Source organism: Castor canadensis, chromosome 6 (assembly GCF_047511655.1).
Source record: "Castor canadensis chromosome 6, mCasCan1.hap1v2, whole genome shotgun sequence".
NCBI lineage: Eukaryota > Metazoa > Chordata > Mammalia > Rodentia > Castoridae > Castor > Castor canadensis.
Window position 1 is genome coordinate 169,191,424 of NC_133391.1, and position 16,102 is coordinate 169,207,525.

A 16,102-nucleotide genomic window follows, 5' to 3' on the forward strand; every position below is an offset into this window, starting at 1 on the left:
ACAGGAACATGCAGCAGAGGCTAGCTGGGCTGACTGCTGTGCTGGGGACGTGGGAGAGGAGATTCACAGCTGAAATAATATTTGCCTCTACCTCCAGGATACTCCGTGTTGGCAGCAAGTTAGGAAAAGTCTTCTGGGAGGAGAGAAGAGCTTGGGTTAAAACCCAGCCAAAGGAAAGTGATTGGTGGATTTGGTAGTGGTGAGAGGAGATAGGACAGGAGAGACAGGCTTGGGAGGGGAAACTGAGGCACAAAGTCACTGTCACACCAGGGAGTTTGGATTTGAACCTACAGACGCTGGACACCACTGAGAACTTGGGGTGGTCAGCTCATATCCTGGAGCCTTGGTCTTAGATGTGGAGAGCCAGGAGTCTGAGGATAGTGGATTGAGCCAAAGGCTACTGTCAGGAGAGAAAGACCAGGAGTTGCCAGGAGTAGGTCTGGGAGGGAGGATGAGGAAAGGGAGGAAGCAGACTGCATAAGAGTGGCACCCCGGTTGTACATAACCCCTGAATGCCTTAACTGTGTGATCGTTTCACACAGTTGAGTTCCAAGAAGTTAGCTTCAGAAGAACACTCAGCTTGGAGGGAGGCTGGCAGATTCTTTTGCTTTGGGTAGAAGCTTTTGCTGTCTGCCTTGCAGGGGACCCATCCTATAGGGGCAGCCCAGGAGCGCTCCCTTCTGTAGCACACATTCCACCCAGCCCCACACCCAGCAACACATTAGCAAACCCTTCAGCCTTCTGCTGGCGACATCCGCAGATATGTGAGAAGATGCTGCTTGCCCCCAACAGCTGTTCTTTATCATCCTTCTTTCCCGGTTTCTGTTTCTGTGTTTCTTCTCCCGTTTCCTTGTTTGTCTGTACTTCCTGGAACTCTCCAGCTGCTAGTGTCCCAACAGGACTGACTGTCCCCAGGGTGGCATCATTTCTCCTCCAGCATTAAGGCCCTGGGCTCAGGCACAGGTCACAGAAAGGGCTCCTGATTCAAAGGCTCAGAGGAGAAAACATTTCCAAGGATGGCTACAGGCCAAAATTCTGGGTTGGAATCTGATCTGGACAGCACAGAGACTACATTCAAGCCCCCAAAGCCTGTTATTGCATTACTGAATTTCATTACTTACCTATATGTCCTTGGGGTTCAAGATCATGGTTAATAGTGCAAAGGCTTTGAAGAGAGAAAGAGCATGAAGACTTTGGCTTGGGTGAATAATTGGGGTGGGTATGCAGTCGGTTTCCTAACCTTGATATTATATTGCTGCCTGGCGCTTTCTTCCTAGGGATTTCTTGGAACCGGCCCAGGCTACAGAGATGATTAAATGTCAGTGTGGGCCTGGTCCTCATCCAAGATTACTCTGTATTGCCAGAGTACAACAGGTTTTTCAGCCTGCAGTCACAGGAGGCCAAGTCTGAACTGCATGTGCAAGTGTTATCCTGGTCTTTCTCTGTGCCTTCTGCCCCAGGGACATAACAGTAGTTGGGCTCTAGTGCACAATTATGTTCATGTTTGCCCATATTCTCTCAGGAATCAGAGCCTTTCATTATTCTACAATATTGTGAAATGTTTAGACATCAGGTAACCAAACAGAATTGACTTACAATTAGATAATAGCATATTATTCTGCAAGTGTTTTCTCTTAGTTGATGCTCAAAATCTCATTTAAAAAAATACGGAGTCAGGTTTCTCTGACTCGTCTAGTACTGATTTCTGATAGCATTAGAACTGGACTGAACGTGAGCTTCTGATCCAAAATATATCTTTTGCCTAATTCCATCCAGTTCACAGGTTCAGAGCCAAGAGCTAATTTAATTAATGCTTATATAAGCTTTGAGTGTTGTTAACAATAGAGTGGTAGCTGGGCCCCCAGTGAATAGTGTCCCTGTGTCTTTATGGCTTTACAATGTCAAGAGGCAGAACCTATTTCTCCACCTCTTGATTCTAGGCCGGCCTGTAACTCGCTTTAAATAAAATGCCTCAGAAGTGGCATTGTATAAACTCTGTGGCTAGGCCTTATGAGATACTGTAAATTCCACTTGCAATTTCTGGGAACACTTCTTATAGAGAGAGCTGTTTGGCCGGCAGCCATACCAAGGCCTCAGATGTGTGAACAAGGCCATGAAGACCCTTTAGCCTGTCTGAGGCCAGGGTGACCAACACAAACCTGAGAAATGATAAACTGCTGTTTTAAACCACTAGTTTTAGGGACAATGGTACTTCAGCAATAGATAGCAAATACAAATAGTATCCCACCAATGACCCAATGACAGAATCAAGTTCTTTTCCCATAAAAATACACCTGTGTCTAAAAAGAAATAAAATATTTCCCACCTTTCCAAAATGGCAGGGTAGGGTTTCTACCTTTGAAATAAATTCACCTTTGAAATCAAGAAAGCCTATCAGCATAGATTTGAATACTAAAATATCATTATGGGTACGACACCTGAGGAATCTTAGCACTGAGGCTAATTGCTATAAAAGAGCAAAGAAAAGAACTTGGTAGCAGGGCCCGGTGCTGGCTCCTTATTTTGTTCTTACAATGCTTTACTTTGCTTGCTTCCAACTCAAGGAGTCTGCCTGTGCCCTCAGCACTGGCTGCTTTTTGCATTAGCAAAACTGCCTTCCCCCTTTCTGCTCCTTTTAGATGTGGATCCCTTCTCCATAGCATCTCTCTCTGATTCTAAAAAGGAAACAGTTGCCCTGTAAATTGTTCTCTCACCCTGCTACCATAAGCTCTCATGCAGGAATTTAAACTTTAAGCTTATCTCCAAAGTCAGGATTTCAGAAAGAACTTCTCTGCTGTCTTATTGGAAAAGAAACACAGTTAGACCATGCTCCTTTTATGGGATTTTCTTGAAATCAAGGAATTTCTCTCTCCTTCCTTCCATTTTTTTGGTGATACTAGGGTTTGAACTCAGGGCCTCGCACTTATTAGGCAGGCCTTCTACGACTTGAGTGACACCCCCAACCCCAAGTTAAGGAATTTCTTAGCAGAATTTATTCTTTTGTTTGGCAGAATTCTAAGCTGAAAATTACCTAGGAAAAAGAGGGAATTAAGGAATTGCTATTTGTGCTTTTTGATATTGTCTCCTTTTCTATATTTGAAATTATTTTAATTTATATCCTGTAAACTTGACTTTTGATTTTAGTGCCCTGTTCTGTGAATTTTAACATATGTGTAGATATAATCATCCAGTCCTGGTAGAGTGGCTCAAGTGGTAGAACACCTGCCTAACAAGCGTGAAGCCCTGAGTTCAAACCCCAGTATCACCAAAAAAAAAAAAAAAAAAAATCGTACATTAACGCACTAACCCCAGTGTAGCTGTGTTTGGTGACAGAATCTTAAAAGAGGTAATGAAGGTTAAATGACCAAGTGTGGGGTCCTAATACAATAGAACTGCTGTCTTTGTCGGAAGAAGAAATACTGAAGATCTCTCTCTCTTTTTGTTGGGAGCACTGGGGTTTGAACTCAGGGCCTCACACTTGCTAGGCCAGCAGGCGCTCTACCAAGTGAGCCACTCTCCCAGCCCTCTAAGAGCTCTGTTTCTCCACAGAAAGGCTATGTGAAGACAGGGAGAGAAGGCAGCCATCTTTGAGCTCACCAGACACCAAACTTGAGCATACCTTGATCAGGAACTTCTGGTCTCTAGAACTGTAAGAAAATAATTTCCATTGTTGAAATCCCCAGTCTGTAGTACTTAGTTATTACAGCCCTAATGATGGATAGATAGATAGATAGATAGATAGCTAATGGATTTATTTTAAAGAATGGCTCATACAGTTGTACGGCCTAACAAACTGGAAATCTTCAAGGTGGCCTGGCAGACTAAAACCTGACAAGATTACAAGTGTAATCAATTTGAAGCAGAATTATGTATTCTTCGGGAAGCCTCAGTTTTGTTGTTGGGGCCCTCAAATGACTGAATGAGCTCCACCCATATTATCAAAGGTAATCTTCCTTATTTAAAGTCAACCAATTTAAAACTGAATGTGGTAACACATGCCTATAGTCCCAGCTGCTCAGGAGGCAGAGGCAGGAGGATCACTTGAACCTAGGAGTTTGAAGCCAACCTGGGCAACATAGGGGAACCGCCTCAAAAATACATAAATATATAATTTCAACTAATTTAAATTTTATCATATCTACAGAATATGTTCACAGCAACAACATCTAGACTAGTGTTTGATTAAACATTAGTCATAATAGCCTCAGTTGACACATAAATTAACCATTATTCTGCTCATGAACTTGAGGAAAGATCTCATTTCTCATCCGTTCCAAACAGAGATAAGAGCTTTGCTACATAGACAAAGGGAACTTAACTGATGAGTTAGGCAGGACTCTTGTTCCACCCAGCCCACCTGGGCTGCTGCTTGAACGAGCATGGGGTCCAGGGTGTTTTCCAGCTACCCTGATACAAAGAATGACAAATTCTACCTCTCATTCCTCTCAATGGGAGTGCTAGCGAGGCAGTGGGAGACGCTGGCATTCACAAACATGATTACTACCAGTGATTTCCTGAGGGTTGATCAGTACTGTCAACTTGCGTCTTGGGTGTTCTACATTTTCCTCCATTCTGGATAAGGTTGGTGCCTCAGGTGCAGCAAGAGAACCACAAAGGGTAGGAAGATGGTAAAGAGTGATTTATTAGGAGGATCAGCTGCGCAGAGGTTGTTAGGGCTTCGCGTTTTATCCAATTGGGTGGGGATACCAAATGGCACCCTTGCCTTGTAGCCCTCCCCCACTGATTGGATGACTTGGTCACTGACCGGAGGCTGCCTGGAAATGAGCTTTTTTTTTTTTTGTGGCACTGAGGTTTGAACTCAGGGCTTTGGGCTTGCTAGGCAGGCATTCTACAGCTTGAGACTCCAGGCCTACACCTGTGCATTTGCTCCTCTGCCTTTTGAGGTTTACCCTTGATAAGGGGAGTGGCCTCCATAAAGATATAGGGTAATTATTTTAATCACTGGTTGGGCAAGTGGGCCATTTGGGGTTTTAGAAGCAGTACAGTAGCCTGGGCACTTTCTTGTTTCTGTTTACACATAGGTATGAGCTGGCTATGCTAACATTACTAGGCACAATTCTAAGTAGTTTCTCTTGTATTATTCAATCCTTTAAAGGCTTTATGTGGCAAGGACGCTTTCTATCCTATTTTCAGGTGAGCTAATGAGGCATTGAGTTAAATACAGCAGCACAATTGCAGTTTGCACCCAAGCAGTCTCGCTCCAGAGCTCAGAGTCAGAGCTCTGCCACTCAACTCCCATGACAACACAGCTCGACAAGCTGTGACAACTCAAAGCAAGAAAGGCCAAGTCCGTATCATAGGTACAAGGAAAGTGAGATGGTGGTTTGGAATAAGGCGATTCCATCTTTGGAACATGATGGAAAGATAGAAATTTTAAAAAATTAACTTGATTTATTTTAATTGGATCTCTGAAAGTTTTCAGTATATTGGCAGCCAGACACAGACAAGAATGGCATGGATTTGTTGACAAGAGGGTTTTTTTTTTTTTTTCTGTGAGATGGGATCTCTCTATGTAGCCAGACTAGCCTTGAACTCATGATCTTCCTGCCTCAGCCTTCCAGGTGCTGGGATTACACATGTGTGCCTTCACGTGGAAGTTTTGGGCATTATTTTTTGTTTGGTGGCATTTTTGATTGCAGTCTCTCGGTTATGAAAGAACTGTACCCATGATTATTTTGGCTTTACGCGTCAATTTTCAATATATGAAATTTGTAAATCCTAAATCTTTATCCTTTCATTAGTTATTAAAGTTTGGGCAACAAACCTCATTTTTCTTATTATACAGCTAGAAAATCTGAGGAATCAGTTTTAAGTGGTCTTTGGGTAATGCTTGGTTCCATTTATGTAACTTATATAATTAGCCATCTTCAAATCTTTTTAATCACATCTGTAAATTTAATAGTGACCTATAACTATCTAATTGGATGTTGTTATTTCAAACCATGATTCTAATACATTACATTGGCAAAGGAAGCAAACATAAACTCTTAAATGTTTCAGTAAACTTAAATTTAGTAAGATTCATCCTCAAGTCACAACTGTAAATCAACTCTGTAGTTACATACTTTAAACTGGTGTTATATACTTGATTTTCCAATAGGCCAAGAACACAAAATACCAAATACACACATATGAAACAAATTTCATAGTAATAATACCAGAGTTTCAACTCTTATAAGGTTTTCAGACTTTGCCTTTACTGAGCAAAGACAAGCTGCCCACAGGAGAGGACGGTCACCATCCAGGACAACTGAGGCCACTGAGACCAGGGGCCTCAGACGCATGTGTCCTGGAGCTGCCAAGATGCAGTATGGATCTTCTCACTATGCGACAATCCTGCTGAGCCCTTTCAGCAAGGTTGATGCCTCCCTGACAACTGAGGGTCTGTGGAGAGGCTCATGTTCCTACACGCCAGTTGTATACCTTGCTTAATCTAAACACTTTTCACTTTTTTGGGGGGCAATACTGGGGTTTGAACTCAGGTTGCTGTGCTTGTTGGGCAGATGCTTTACCACTTGACCTATGCTCCAGCCCTTTTTGCTCTGGTTATTTTTGAGATAGGGTCTCAATTTTGATCCTCCTATTTAAGCATCCTTCCATAGCCGGGATGACAGGTACATGTCACCGATTCCAACTCTTAGTGGTCAAGATGGGGTCTCATGAACTTTTTGCCTGGGCTGGCCTCTAACAATGATCCTCCTGATCTCAGCCTCCTTAGTAGCTAGGATGACAGGTGTGAGTCACTGTATTTAGCTTCAAATACCTTTCACTTTAACAGAGATCCTTAAAGAGGTAAATACTTATGATTTTTAACACAGAGGAAATTTAAGCTTGTTGGAATTTTGCTTTCTCTTTCTCTGTCTCTCTCTCCCTCTCTTTCTCTGCTCTCTCTCTCCCTCTCTCTCTCTCTCTCTCTCTCTTTCTCTCTCTGTTTTTTTAGACACAGGTGTTTGTTTTTTGTTTTGTTTTGGTTTTGGTTTTTGAGGCAGGATCTCACTATGCATCCCAGGCTGGCTTCAACTTGCTGTGTAGCCCTGGTTGGCCTCAAACTCATGATCCTCCTGACTCAGCCTCCCAAATACTGGAATTACAGGCATGTATCACTATGACTGGCTCTAAAAGCATCCTTCCTTTCCTTTTTTCCTCCAGTGCTGCAGATTGAACCCAGAGCTTCACACGTGTTAGGCAAGTGCTCTAACTTGAGTGAACAAGTTGAGCACCACAGGTAACTTTTATGGATACTTAAACTGCTATCTGATGGAATTCTGGATATCACACATGAACCCGCTTCTGAGATCACTCTATTGGCTGAGGCCTGGTGAGAAGCCTGCCTGACGTGTGAGATCCACATTTTAAAACCCAGAGTCTATAAATGTGACTTTATTTTGAAGGGTCTTTGCAGAAGTAATTAAGTTAAGGATCTTGAGATCTTCCTGAATTATCTGGTTGGGGCCTAAATCCTCCCTACAAGAGGGAGGCTCAGACACAGAGAAGGCCGGAGGAGAAAATGGAGGCAAAGGCTGAGTGATATACCACAAGTCAAGAAGCACCTGCAGCTCCCAAAAGCTTGAAGAATTAAGAAATGACCATCCTGAGAACTGTCAGGGGAGCCTACCCCGCAGATTTCTGGTCTTCAAAACTGTGAGTGAATACATTCCTGGTACCTTGAAATGCCAAGCTGTGGTAATTTGCCAAGGTAGCCACAGGAAACTCATGCAGCTATGCTCGAGGCAAGTCTGGGTGGAGCAGGGCCAGCCATGTATATTAAGACTCTTGAGTTGCAAGTGCAGAAACCTAGTGACACTGTCTGTAAAAGGAACACTTGTCTTAAGGAACCTAGTTTCCTAGAACTGAAGGTCAAAGAGATCTGGGCTTCCAAAAAGGCACAAAAGCAGGATCTGGCACCCTGGCCAAACCCTGTTTACTCCCCTGTGCCTGCTCCCTTGTCCTTCCCCACTTAGACCTGCTTCTGTTGTAGACTATGACCAGCCCATACTGCCTGCATTTAGTTACTGCTCCAGCCATATTCCAGAAAGTAGCTAGTTTTCTCTCTCCTAAAAACTGAAGCTCCCCCCACAAAAAACCAAAACAACAGCAAACAAAACAAATCAAAACAGAAAACAAGAACTAAAGGCCCAGCTTGGGTCAGCCACTGTCTTGATCCTCTGGTGGTGCAGGGCACTGGCAGCAGAACAGCTCCCAGTCATCCAGCCATCAAGAGAGGGGGCAATGACACTCTCTGGTGTACTGGGTTGCTGAAGTAGGATGTTCTGTAGGGTAAGTGGATTGGGTGCATTTTCCATGTCACCGTATTTTCAACTTATGATGGGTTTATTAGCATGTAACCTCATTATAAGTGGAGAAGCAGTTACAGTCCAAAATTTTAAAACAACAAATTATATTTCAACTTTTTCCAAGAGAAAGCCACAATGCTTTTTATGACTTCGTCTCAAAGGGGTAAGGTGTCACTTTTGCCACATTCTGTTCATTGAAAGTGAGTCATTAAGTGCAACCCATATCAAGTGGAAGATCTTTTTTGGTTGGAGGAATCAAAGCATTGTGGACATAATTTAAAATCACCATGGGGATTATTTTAGGTTAAATGACACTAGAGAGATAAAAGAACCAAAAGCAATATGTGAAACCTGATTGGATCCTGAATTTTGAAGAAAAAAAATATAAAAATTATTTGGGAGGCAATTGGAGGAAATTTGAAATAAATATTAGATGACATCAGAGAATTGTGTAGCCATGACAGTGACTCTGTGGTGATATAGGGAAAGGTTCTTATTCTTAGAGGATGCAGAGAAGTTTTGTAGGGGTGAAATGTCATGATGTCTGCAACTTATTTTCAACCAAGTCAGAAAAAAAAAGAGAAAGAAATTCAGCAAATAAGACAAAATACTAACACCTCTTGAATCTTGCTGTAGAGTACATAGATATTCATCACTGTAATTCTGGACTTTTTTATACTTCTAGAATTTTTCAAAATAAAAAATAGATAAATACATTAGGGTAATTTGGGCTCAGATTTGGGTTGGGGTTCTCAAATTCAGGGCTAAGGAGTTAGGCTGTTTTCCTTGGTTTACCCACTAGGAACACAGTCACACTTTTAAGTTGCTGCTTTTTTTTTTAATCTACTGTTGCTAATGGAGTGTCACAGGTACTTAGAAACCACTTTGGAAAAAAACATGACTCCTCACCTGGTCCCACAAGCAGAAGAAAAGCCTGGCACTCCTGCCTCCATCTTACATCTGTCTCCTTTCTTCTGTGTCCTCTTCTCCCATAAATGCCTTGGGTTCCAGGAAAGACAGGACTAATCCAGAATATCTTTACAACGAGGGACTAAAACTGCCCCCAAGGAAAGGAACAGAGCCTGGCAGGACAGATGAAAGGAATGCACTATCCCTAAGACTCAGCCAATCCTGGAGGGTGGCTTGTCCAGGGTCGGCGAGGATCTACCTGTCAAAGCTTTGGAACACATAGGTAACAGCTTGGTGACTCAAAACACAAGGGGCTCATAGCTCCCACCTGCAATTCCAGCCCTCAGAAGCCTGAGGCAGGAGGATCATGAGTTTGACTTCAGCTTGGGCCAAGTATCAGATCCGTTTTCAAAAAGGAACAGAGCTGCAAGCATGGCTCAAGCAGTAGAGCACTTGCTCAGTCAGTGCAAAGCTGTGAGTTCAAACTCCAATACTGCCACAAAGAAAGCAGAAAGAAAGAAAGAAAGAAAGAAAGAAAAATCTAAACTAACCGAACTCCCAAATGGTATTAAGTCCTATGTCTTCTGAGGGTCAGGAATCTGACTTGACCTCTCAGGGTCAAGTCGCTGTCAGGATGTTGGCCAGAAGTATAGTCATCTAGAACTTCATGGAGCCTTGAGGATGTGTGTCCTGGATGGACAGACACAGGGCTGCATGGCTGTTGGAAAGAATCCTCAGCTCAGCACTGACAGTAGTGTCTGTTCCTTCAGTTCTTTACCATATGAGCCACTTCACAGGGCTACTGGCCTCTGACAGAGCAGCAAGAGCGAGAGAGAGGGAGAGAGGGAGAGAGAGAAAGAGAATGAGAGAGAGAAGGCTACGGTACAATGAAGCATGGGAAGTAGGGGGTTAGACAAGCATGTGACCATCAGCAGGAGACAACTCATATAGGCCAACTTGCAGACCACCACATCCACCTTCTGGTCCCCAAAAAGTCATATCCCTCCTGTATTCAAACTATAGTTAAACTTTCCAAAGTCCCCACCATGCTCCTTGTATTATAGCATCTGCTCGATGTGCAGTCTCAGAATCTAAATAAGCTCTGTTGTGGCTATATTTCCTTAAATACAGTCCCTCCAGTACTGTCTTCTTGACAGGTCATCTTCCTACCCCTCCTCACTGAAATGTAAGTGGAATAGCCTGACCCTGGTCAAGGTGGGAGGAAAAAGGCATCAGGTGTTCGTGGTTGAGTAGTATACTAGCCTGCTTCAGTCTCCTGCCAGTAGAACGTCGAGGATTGCAGACCTCTTTTTACATCGGATCATCTCTGTCCCTTTCAGTCCGAGTTGGTGTGGTTTCTGTATGTGTAACTCGCTTAAAAACAGTAGGGATTTCCTGTGAATGTTTTGGGGATCCACTCCATTACACAAAAGCACCACCCACAAATCTCTGAGATAAGTCCTTCTCTACATTGAGCTGGTGAGTACAGCTGAGGGACAATGGCTTAGTTACAGCTGGGGGACAATGGCTCGCACTTCCTAGAAGACTGTCCTTTGATGGGGAGTGTCTGTGAAGTATAACTCTCTTGTCTGTGTAGGGCCTTTTGTCTGACTGAACAGTGCTCTGAGGTGACACCTTACATGTTTCTGAAAAAAAAAAATTTAGAAAGTACTGGGGTTTGAACTCTGGACCTTGTGTTTGCTAGGCAGGCACTATATCATTTGAACCACACACCCCCACCCAGCTCTTTTTTCTTTAGTTACTTTTGAATAGTTTCTTGCTTTTATGCCTGGACTGTCCTGGTCTGTGATCCTCCTATGACAGGTACTCACCACCATGCCCTGTTTTTGTTTTTTTTTTAATTCTTAAAAAAAAATTTTGATGGTGTTGGAGTTTGAACTCAGGCCCTTACTCTTGGTAGGCAGGTCCTTTACCACTTGAGCCAAGTCTCAAGCCCACACCCAGCTTTTCATTGGTTGAGATTGGGGTCTTGCTGTTTGCTGCATCTGGCTTTGAAGAGCAATCCTATTTCTTACTCCTGAGTAGCTGGCATTGTAGGTGTGTACCACCATGTCTGAACCCTTTCTGAAATCTTAAAAAAGCTATATATTATAAAATATATATAACTATATATAATGTATACAAAATACAGTATAAGATAATATATTTAAGTATATTTATATATAGTTACAGTCAAGGATCTTTGGCCCACAGTTTTCCTGGCAGGCCCTTGCATCTGATCTTTGCTTGAAAGTCATTTTTTGGGGGTGGTACAATATTGGAATTTGAACTCAGGGCCTGTGCTTGCTAGGCAGGCACTCTACCACTTGAGGCACACCCTCGAGGACCCCACTTTTGTTCCTTGAGTTATTTTTTAAATAGGGTTTCCCATTTTTGCCTGGGGCTGACCTCAGACTGCAATCCTCCTGTCTATGGCCTCCTGGGCGGGCTGGCTTCCAACCCCATTCTTCCCAATTTCTGTCTCCCGAGTAGCTGGGATTGATTATAGGTATAGGCCACCAGGCCAAACAAGAAGCCATTTCTTAATTTTACATGATTTACTGAGGGGGAAGTCACCCAGCCTTAGCTTCTTTGTCTTCAGAGGTCCCTCTTTTCACTGAAGTCTCTCTAAATCATCTTACTAGAAGCAACTGGAGGACATGGCAGCATGTCGGACACTGGAAATCTCCTTCACAGAGCACCCAGTAATTTTGCCTCTGTCCCCATGACTGCGGGCAACAGTGTCACTCAACTTTCTGCTGCACATTAAAGGATTCCTTCCTCCGATTGCTAGCATCTGCTTCACTTTCCTGCCTGTGCCTCCCTACAACCTATAAGACCCAGCCTTTTACTCACAGCCTGCCTTGGCCACTAGGCTTTCTCAGCCACTCTCAGTAAGTCCGCTGCCCCATTCCAAGGCCACTCCCATGTGCCAGGTTTTGTCACAGCAGCACCTACTTCCAGGCATCAACATCTGTATTCACTAAAATTGCCATATAACAATTTAGCTCCACACTCAGCAGCTTAAAGCAACAAATATTATTATCTTGCACAGCTTGGGCAGGTCAGAGGTCTGGGACTGGCCTGGCTGGGTGGTGTTGGCTTAGCTCTCTCAGGGGGTGACCGTCAAGATGTCATCTGGGGATGCAAGCATCTGACACCTGACTAGGGGCAGAGGACTTGTATCCAACACACCCCAGCCACATGGCTGTATAGTTCGTACACTTTGTCTACCATGTGGGCGTCTCCATGGCAAGTACTTCCATTTGATGGATAGGGGAGAAGGAGGGAGAGACAGAGAGAGACTGAGAAAGAAACACCGTGGGGTGTTTCTTTAAGAAACTCTTCAAGAACTGGGGCATGGGCCTAGGGGGAGGTGGTTAGGTCATTGGGAGCTCTGCCCTTGGAAGAGATTAATGTAGTTCTTGTGGGGCACGGGAGCAGGTGTTATATAGTGAGGGCACCCCATGTGCTTGGCCTCTTCTGCACACAGCCAGTTCCCTTCCATTTCTCTGCCATGTTGTGACAAAGCAAGGGGGTTGTTGTATGGATCCTTCAGCTACCAGAATTGTGATCCCAACTCTTTATAAAGTACCTAGCCTCAGCCATTTTGTTATAGCAACAGAATATGGACAGAGAGGGGGATGGGGAGCAGCAGAAGTGCTGGTGTCCTGTATAAACTAATGTCAAAAAAGACACACCACCACCATTTCTTCTGCATTCTGTTGATTACATAGGAAACCAGCCATGGTACAGTGTGGGAGGAGAGTACTCACAGTGTCAATAAGGAGAGGCTAGGAGCGTTATGACTCATTTTGGAGACTGACTATCACGGAATTATTAAGGGATAAAATGTCATGTTGCCTATAATTTCCATACTTGAGGGAAAAAAATCAATAGAGCAAATTTAGTAAAATATTAACAATAACTATATCTAGGACTGGGGTCCATGGAAGTTTATTGCATTATTTTTACTTTTCTACCTATTTGTGCATTTTCATAATAAAACCATTTTAAAAAAGAGTGAATGTAGACTATCTGGGTGTAACAAGATGGCTGACTGGCTCAAGAACCTTTTAGAAACCAGCTACTTTCCTCTCTGCCCTGCCCCACCCCATCCTCACTAGCAAAGCCTGTCTTGCCCACAGGCTCAGGGCTTTCCAGCTGGCTTGCTGCAGTCTGCAGCATAGGCCTGCAAATGAGGTGGGATATGTTCCCCTTGTGTATTGAAACCCCAGGCCCAGCTTCAGGGGTTTCAGATATCAGGCCTGTGCCCTCCTCGCCCACCAAAAATGAGATGAGTATTGGTGAAGGGAAGACAAAGGATATTTATTCTATCAAAGGAAGAGGAAAAGTTAGCACTTCCATCCATCCAGCAGGGTACAGAATGAGCTTTAAGTTTAAATAGAAAAAGAATTTGGGACAGGGGACAAAGGTATGCAGAGTTCAGCCGTCCCAGTTACAGGTGTGGCCCGCTTTGGAGAGGGTTTTGGAGAATTGTTGTCACTGTCGTCACTTGAATAGAGCAATCTGGTCAGGATGAGCAAGTCCTTGTTGCCTGGTGGTGTTCTGTACTGCTGGGCTCGGCTGTCCCCGTCCTTGGGGGAGCTTTTTCCATCCCTCCTTGTAAAGATGTTGTAGAATAGTCCTGTCCTTCATGTATCCTAAGGTGACTGCTAGGTGAATGGCTCCAAGACAGACACAAAAATGGAGACAGCAGTGCCAAGGTTTCCCCCTACCCCAGCTTTTAGTTAATTCCAGGGCCCAAGTAAGGAGTCAGTGTTTTTTGGCAAAAGCAGTGTAAGGATCTGTTTCAGTGTTATTTTGAGATGTTCTGAAACACAGAGCACTCCTGATTCTGTTCCACATTTTCTTTAGAGGAGCAGTTCTATGGAATTCTTCTCCTTACCTTGCCATCAAGGTCAGCGTTAACCACGAGGGCTCCAATGGAGTCAGCAGTTTTAACTTTGGCCTTGCCTGTTTGTTAGTTCAGCTGGGATGCATTTCATCCCTGGGAATTTAGTTCTTTATTTCATAAAGAAAAATAAAAACAACTTTGTGAGAGTAACTGGCAGTAACTGCTGAATCCTAACTCTTTAGTTTGTAAGGCACTCCATAAAATCTTGGGCTTACTGTGCTGAGAGGTCCCATAAGAATGAAACTTTCACTTTTTTTAAGGACTTAGGTTAAACATTTACTCATATGATGGATTTTCCAGTGGAGTCTGAAACTCAAATTGTGAAGCTCAAAAACTGCCATTTTGGGTGTTGTAAGCACTTTGTGTATTTTTTAAGACTGAAAATATTTGTGTTGGGATGGGGTGGGGGATGGTAAAGGAGAATGATGAATTGCTTTCCTTCTCCCCTCCACCACCCCACCATCCTAGCTTGCTTCAGTTTCTCTGTCTCCTGCGCCAGGTGAGGAAGAGCTCTGGACCTCTGCAGGACACTCTCATTGTCAACGCCAGACATCCTTTCTGACAGGGAGTTTTGCTGGCTTCTGTATTTTTCCTTTACTGATGGTGCCTAGGTGTGAACTTTGGCCTTTAGCATTGGTTATGTTTACCTAGGAGCTGCCTTGCCAGCCCCTGTAATTACATAACCTGACTCCCTGCAATGAGGGGTTCAGTTTCTTAGGGTTCACTCAGAGCCCTCAAGTGAGAAGCCCTCTGGCTTAATTAAAAAGTTCTTCAGGAATTCAGATATTCTCACGCAAAAGTCTGAGAACCAAATATGGTCTAATCCCCTCATTTTCCAAGTAAGGCAGCTGAGTTTTATGGAAGGGACAGTCTTGGGTTAACACAGAGCTGGAGTGGGAGGCATCCATTCAGTTAAGGAGAATTCTCACAGCCTCAACCTAGAGAAACCTCAGGTAGTGCCCGTGTGGAAGCCAGGCCTTCATCAACCAGAAATGATTCCTGACTCAGAGGCTCAGGTCATTGATCACAAGTTCTTTCCTTGATCATGCCACTCAGGCCCCCTGAGGTCTTTTTCAAGCAGGCCTTGCTTTTTGAAGTGCACTCCTGATTTTACTATGAGGCTAGCAAATTGTGGCAAGGCAGAGTCTTGTCAGTATAAAATCCTTTCTATTAATAACTGTTATTAAATCAGAAGTTAGTAGCAATGCTTAGGGAGCTAAATTTAGCGAATAGAGAAAAATGATATGTAACTAGTACAGATATGTAATTAGTCATCTCTATTCTTTCCTTGTAAACGGAGCATCAAAGATGTTGAAAGATGCTTAAAAACAGTCTTCAAGAAAAATCGTTGCTGCAATGGAAAACCGTGTTTGTCTAGAGGTGGCCCTCGCGCTCTGTTTGCCTCTGCGTTTGCACTTGGCAGGTAACTGCCAGGGAAGCTGTTCTGTCCTGTGGGGAGAGTGTCATTACAGAAAATTACTCTTTACAGCGGGATTAGGCGTCACACACCTCACCCCAGTGGGGTGACATTGCCTTATTGCCCTGCGGGCCCTCTTCCCTCTGATCTAAGGGCCAGGTCCTCAGCGTGCATTGGCACAAGTTCCACCTCCAGCAGCTAAATGAGTACGGTCTCACCACCCAGGGCCACACGGTTTTGGTAAGAGTTGTGGCATCTGGACTGCTATCCCTCCCCCTGCTCTCTCCCTAATCCACTTCTCTCACCGTTTTCCTTCTTTACCTTTCACAGCCAGCTGAAGCTGTTTTCATGATCGCCATCCCATGACCACACAAAATGGGGAGGGCGGAGGAGGAACAAGTACGTAGTGTGTGATCGTTTATTCTAAAAACTAGCCTAGTTTCTGGGACTGTCACAGGCTGGCAGTCCTCCTCCTCCCTCCCACACCTTCTCCCCTCCCCTCCCAGCACCATCCTCCTACCCCGGCCTCCCTGATCTCTCACC

At 44.0% G+C, this 16,102-nt stretch overlaps 1 long non-coding RNA gene across 1 annotated transcript; it reads right to left on the reverse strand.

Moving 5' to 3' along the window:
- Positions 1–13,532: 13,532 nt before the first annotated feature.
- On the reverse strand, positions 13,533–16,083 carry LOC141424233 (uncharacterized). The gene is made up of 2 exons (XR_012449245.1): positions 15,881–16,083; positions 13,533–15,591 (listed from the first exon to the last, which is right to left on the reverse strand). It is a non-coding gene; the product is annotated as an uncharacterized lncRNA (long non-coding RNA).
- Positions 16,084–16,102: the final 19 nt, after the last annotated feature.